The 6,113-nt window shown below is 39.6% G+C and overlaps 1 pseudogene; it reads right to left on the bottom strand.

The window, feature by feature from the left end:
* Positions 1 to 1,096: 1,096 nt before the first annotated feature.
* LOC118344016 lies at positions 1,097 to 5,809 on the bottom strand (annotated as a pseudogene).
* Positions 5,810 to 6,113: the final 304 nt, after the last annotated feature.

Genomic DNA, 6,113 nt, shown 5'->3' with positions numbered 1-6,113 from the left:
GTTAATATTAAGACTCGCCTTAGCATAAAAACTCATTTTTCTCTTTGTTTTTCTCTCACTTTCTTAACTCTCTCTTTTCTTTCTACTCTCTGTTTCTTTTTCACTCTCTTTTTCTCTTTCACTCTTTTGTTTTTTGTCACTCTCTATTTTTTCATCTTTTTTTGTACTCTCGACCTTACAATTATTTTTCAACTCATTCTTTTTTTTTCTTGAGGTCTCAGTCTCACCCTTTTCTTTTTGTCTCTCTCATTTTTGTCTCTTTCTCCATTTCGGCCTCACTATTTCTTTTTTTCTCATTCAAATCCTCACATTTCAGTTTCAGTTGGTCCCCATGGACGTTTTGGAGTTAAAGGAGCAAGTTTGATTGTTTTCCATTATTTTCAAAACTATACATGTTCTTTAACTCATCATAGATCACCTTCCTATCAAACTTGATATGAACTTCACCAACAATTGTGATGAAACCCGATAACAATGATGGCTTGGAACCCCAAGATCGTATTGACAAGATTTGTTGAGCCTTGACCAGTCACCCAACTAGATGAGAACCAAGACTACGAAGGATTGAAAACGCCACACCCAGAAATCAGAATCAAGGTGATAAGTTTGGAGCTTGAACGCCACAAGATTAACTTGATAAGTTCAAGGAGTTCTTTGAAGAACCAAGAGGAACACAAGACCTCACAAAAACAAATAAGTTTCTGAAATTTCCAATCTGATATTAAAACTCGAAATAACCCCTTTATATACTTGGAACAACCCTCCAAGAATAGGAAAAGTCATAACTACAGCTTTAAAAGCAACACAAATATTAACATAACAAGTCCCACGAAATTTAGGCCTCTTGGACTTCTAGAGGCAGCCAGAAATGACTAAATGACTAAATTCAATGTATTTCACGTACCCAGGCAAGACCAAGTTCATTCACCTATTTAATATTCTTGAAACTTAACAAATTCACGTCCTTTAATGGTCAGACCATTCATCATATTTCTATGTGCTAATTAGCCTCTTCAATTGCCTTGATGACATGGATTAAGTCTTGAATATTATTTGAGCCCATCTTGGTCTTTTTAGAATCAGCCCAATTCTCTTGGATTAGCCCATTTAGTGCTTCCTTGAAACGTTTGGCTCTAAGTCTTGTAATTGGGCCACTAGGAAATGACAAAGGGTCTTGTACAAATTCAGCTCCATTCCCACTTGTATGATTAGCATGTCCAACTCCTTGGTTTGCATCATTCTCCCCCTCTTGAGAAGGATTTGTCCTCAAATCATCACCTACATCAAAAGGAGACAAATCAGCAACATTAAAGCTTGCACTGACACCATACTCACCTGGTAAGTCAAGCTTGTACGCATTATCATTGATGCGTTCTACTACTTGAAATGGCCCGTCACCCCGAGGTAGGAGTTTTGAACGCCGCTTCTCTGGAAAACGGTCCTTCCTTAAGTGCAACCAAACCCAATCTCCTGGTTGAAACACTACCTTCTTACGTCCCTTGTTGGCTTGATGGACATATTGTTTAGTCCTCCTTTCAATGTTCAGCCGTGCCTTTTCATGAATCATCTTTACAAATTCTGCCTTCTTTTTGCCATCTAAGTTCACACGTTCACTCAAAGGTAAAGAAGTTAAATCCAAAGGTGACAATGGGTTAAAGCCATAAACAATTTCAAATGGTGAAAACTTAGTTGCAGAATGTATACTTCTATTGTAAGCAAATTCAACATGTGGCAAACAATCTTCCCATGTTTTCAAGTTCTTTTTAATGATAGCACGCAACAAAGACGACAAAGTTCTATTTACTACTTCAGTTTGGCCATCCGTTTGTGGATGACAAGTAGTAGAAAACAACAACTTAGTTCCCAGCTTTCCCCACAAAGTCTTCCAAAAGTAACTCAAAAACTTTGCATCCCTATCAGAAACAATGGTCTTAGGCATACCATGTAACCTAACAATTTCTTTGAAGAACAAATCAGCTATATGTGATGCATCATCAGTTTTATGGCATGCAATGAAGTGTGCCATCTTGGAAAATCTATCTACCACCACAAAAACTGAATCTCTCCCCCTCTTAGTCCTAGGTAAACCTAAAACAAAATCCATAGAAATATCAGTCCAAGGTTCACTAGGTATTGGCAAAGGGGTGTACAAACCATGGGGTTTCAACTTAGACTTAGCCTGTTTACACGTGATACACTTCTCACAAATTCTTTCCACATCACGTTTCATATGAGGCCAAAAAAATGTTCATGCAAAATTCCTAAAGTCTTAGCTACACCAAAATGACCCATCAAACCACCACCATGAGCTTCTCTCACAAGCAATTCGCGCAAAGAACATATTGGCAAACACAGTTTATTTTCCCGAAACAAAAATCCATCATACCTATAAAACTTACCAAACGCCATTTTTTTCACATGCATTGAACACATCACCAAAATCAGAATCTTGAGCATACAATTCCTTAATGTATTCAAAGCCAAGCATTTTTGTATCTAAAATGGAAAGTAAGGCATACCTTCGGGACAATGCATCAGCCACCACATTTTCCTTACCTTGCTTATATCTGATCACATACGGAAATGTTTCAATGAATTCCACCCACTTGGCATGGCGTTTGTTCAACCTTTGCTGTCCTTTCAAATGCTTCAAAGACTCATGATCTGTGTGAATCACAAACTCCTTTGGCCATAGATAGTGTTGCCAATTTTTCAAAGCCCTCACCAAGGCATACATCTCCTTATCATAAGTAGGGTAATTTAGGGCTGCCCCACTCAACTTTTCACTGAAATAAGCAATTGGACGGCCTTCTTGCATCAAAACAGCTCCAATTCCTATGCCTGAAGCATCACACTCAATTTCAAAAGTTTTAGCAAAGTTAGGTAAAACAAGCAAAGGTGCATTAGTTAACTTTTCTTTGATCAGACTAAATGCCTTTTCTTGTTCTTTTCCCCACTTAAACGGCACATTTTTCTTGATGACTTCAGTAAGAGGGGCGGCTAAGCTACTAAAATCACGCACAAACCGTCTATAGAAGCTAGCTAAGCCGTGGAAACTCCTCACTTGGCTGACTGTTGTAGGCATTGACCACTCTTGGATTGCCTTCACCTTTTCCTCATCCACCTCAATTCCTCTCTTACTAACAACAAAACCAAGAAACACAAGCTTATCCGTGCAAAAGGTGCACTTTTTGAGGTTAGCAAACAACCTTTCTTTCCTTAGAATTTCCAAAACAGATTTCAAATGCATTACATGTTCTTCCAAATTTTTGCTATAGATCAGGATATCATCAAAATACACAACTACAAATCTGCCAATAAATGCTCGCAAAACATGGTTCATCAAACGCATAAATGTGCTCGGAGCATTAGTTAAACCGAAAGGCATCACTAACCACTCATACAAACCATATTTAGTCTTAAAAGCAGTTTTCCATTCATCACCTTCTTTCATCCTAATCTGATGATATCCACTCTTAAGATCAATTTTTGTAAAGACACAAGAACCATACAATTCATCCAACATATCATCTAGTCTAGGAATGGGATGACGATACTTTACCGTTATGTTGTTGATGGCTCGGCAGTCAACACACATCCTCCATGTTCCATCCTTCTTGGGAACTAACAGCACCAGAACCGCACAAGGACTCATACTTTCACGCACAAACCCCTTCTCCAATAATTCACTTACTTGCCTCTGAAGTTCCTTGGCCTCCTCGGGATTACTCCTATAAGCAGGTCGGTTTGGAATTGATGCACCAGGTATGAAATCAATTTGATGTTCAATCCCTCGGATTGGAGGTAAACCATATGGTACCTCTTCAGGAAGGACATCTTCAAACTCCTGCAAAAGAGAAACAATATTGCTCGGCAAAGCACCGACGAGATCATTAGTACATAAAAGAGCCCCCTTGTACATGAGTACAATAAGGGGCTGGTGTGAAAATAATGCTCTCTTGATCTCACTTTTTTTTGCAATGTAATTGAATTTTTCCTCTCTTGCTCTCACTATAGCCGAAATCCTCTCTCTTTCTTTTTCCCTCTGATCAATGTTTTTCTCTCCTTTTTTTTTTAAGTCTTTTTTTTCAGTTTCGGCCTTCCTTTCCTTTTCCTTTTTTTTTTCATTCGAACTTTGTAACTTTAATTGGTCCTCCCTGACCTGTTTTGGAGTTAATGGCACAAGAGGAATAGGTTGCCTATTAAGAGTGAAGGAATACTTATTTGTGAATCCATCATGCGTAACCCTCAGATCATACTGCCATGGTCTTCCCAACAGTAAATGGCATGCGTGCATAGGAACCACATCACAAAGCACCTCATCCTCATATTTGCCAATGGATAATGCCACCAATACTTGTCTTGTCACCTTGATTTCCCCACATTCATTCAACCACTGAAGCCGGTAAGGTTGAGGATGTTTCAAGGTAGTTAAAGCCAATTTCTCCACCAAATAAGTGCTGGCTACATTTGTGCAACTCCCCCCATCGATAATGACACTGCAAACTTTGTTATTTACAAAGCACCGAGTATGAAACAAGTTCTCCCTTTGGTTACTTTCTTCCTCCTTAACCTGCACATTGAGAACTCTCCTTGCAACCAATAAATCTCCAACCACAGCATTTTGCTCATCGTCAGCATCCTCCATAGATGGCATATCATCATTATCTACTTCTTCCTCATTTTCTGACTCAAGCTCTCCTTGGGCATTTATCACCATCACCCTCTTGTTTACACACTGGCTGGCTATATGTCCGCGCCCCTGACATTTAAAACATTTAATATCACGGGTCTTAGAACTTGAAGTCTCGATTGTACCTGAAGTAGTGGCGGTCTTTAAGTTGGCATTCTTAGAGGATTCAAATTTTGGCTTATTTTGTTGTTGCTCGTCCCTTTTTGGAGTTGTCTTCCACGAGCTGGTTGTAGCCATAGGCAGTCCCCTCCTAGCCAATCCCTTTCGTTTGAATTGTTCCTCCACCTTTATGGCTTGATGCACCATATCTGTCAACTCAACATAGTGCTGCATCTCGACTATATCCGCAATCTCACGATTTAAACCGTGCAAAAACCTAGCCATGGTGGCTTCCCGGTCCTCTTCTACATTTGCCCGGATCATAGCTACCTCCATCTCCTTGTAATACTCATCCACACTTTTAGATCCTTGAATTAACCTCTGTAATTTTTGATACAATCCCCTATAATAGTGGCTGGGTACAAAACGCTTCCTCATAAGCATTTTCATTTCCTCCCAAGTGTCCACGGGTGGCTCTCTATTCCTCCTCCTATTAATCAGTAATTGATCCCACCACACAATGGCATAATCGGTAAATTCAATTGCAGCCAACTTAACCTTCTTTATCTCTGAGTAGTTGTGACAATCAAAAACCATCTCCATTTTAGTTTCCCACTCCAAATAAACTTCAGGATCATTTTTACCTTGAAAAGATGGGATTTTAATCTTTATATTTCCTAAATCGTTATCCCTCCTAGGCCTACCCATCCTAGCTTCTCTATTTCTATACCCACGCTCAATCCTGCCTCGGTTCAAATATTGCTCATCAAACTCCTCCGACTCCGCCTCTCCATCAACATTCCGCCACGGACCACGCCCACCATGCTGCCTATTGTGGATGTCATGTTGCTGGCCCCTAGGAGTTTCTGCTTCTACCCTGTCCAACCTTTCGTGAATAGGTTCTAATTCAGCCCTCAACATACGCCTCATCTCCCCTAACATCGCTTGCATTTGGAGGTTTGGAACTGGAGGTTGTCGAAATTCTTCGGTTGTGTCTTCTTCTTGATTATTAGACATGTTTTAAAATCTGCAAACAAAGTTAGAATCCTCACAAGCACTCCCTCACGTGTTTCACTCAAGAATTGATACACTTGCACTCGTGTTTTCACTCTAAACGGCTTTTACCCTCATATGGTCTCGCACACTCTTGCCTTTTTCCACTCTTCTGTGTCTTCTTTAGTTCTTAATCGAACTTCAAGAAACTCATTCAAAATAATCCAGCAGCAATTCAGAAAATAAACAACCAAAACTCATCAAAAGTTCAAGTACTTGAATAAGGTGAGATACAAGATTGAAAGGAAGAAGTTTTCTTACTGGAATC

The sequence above is a fragment of the Juglans regia genome, chromosome 12, assembly GCF_001411555.2.
Source record: "Juglans regia cultivar Chandler chromosome 12, Walnut 2.0, whole genome shotgun sequence".
Lineage (NCBI taxonomy): Eukaryota > Viridiplantae > Streptophyta > Magnoliopsida > Fagales > Juglandaceae > Juglans > Juglans regia.
This window is presented reverse-complemented; position numbering and strand designations above follow the sequence as displayed.